Source organism: Echinops telfairi, unplaced genomic scaffold (genome assembly GCF_000313985.2).
Source record: "Echinops telfairi isolate 266 unplaced genomic scaffold, ASM31398v2 ScPeMD7_5;HRSCAF=22, whole genome shotgun sequence".
Lineage (NCBI taxonomy): Eukaryota > Metazoa > Chordata > Mammalia > Afrosoricida > Tenrecidae > Echinops > Echinops telfairi.
Window position 1 is genome coordinate 22,683,397 of NW_022103901.1, and position 626 is coordinate 22,684,022.

A 626-nucleotide genomic window follows, 5' to 3' on the forward strand; every position below is an offset into this window, starting at 1 on the left:
TATAGATAAGAGCTGGGAGCTCACGACACAGAATCCAGGAACAGGAGTGGAAATAGTGATACCAGAATGGTAGGGGGAAGAGGGGGAGAGTAGGGAGAAAGGGGAAACAGATCACAATGATCGACACAGAACCATACACCCCTCTCCAGGGAGAAGAACAACAGAAAACATGGGGGAAGGGAGACAGCGGTCGGTGTGAGATGAAAATAACAATAATGTACAATCTATCAGGGGTTTATGAAGGTGGGGTAGGGGGATAAAAAAGAGGAGCTGATACCAAGGGCTCAATAGAAAGTAAATGTCTCATAAACAAGTGTGGTGAAGAAGGCTGATGGTGCCCAGCTATTGAGAGATATAGTGTCTGGGGTCTTAAAGGCTTGAAGGTAAACAAGTGGCCATCTAGCTCAAAAGCAACAAAGTCCACATGGAAGAAGCACACCTGTGTTATCACAAGGTGTTGAAAGGATCGGGTATCAAGCACCAAAGAACAAAAAATCAAATCATTGTGAATGAGGGGGAGTGCGGAGTGGGGACCCAAGGCCCATCTGTAGGCAACTGGACATCCCTTTGCAGAGGGGTAGCGAGGAGGAAACCAGTCACTCAGGGTGCAGTGTAGCATCAATGAG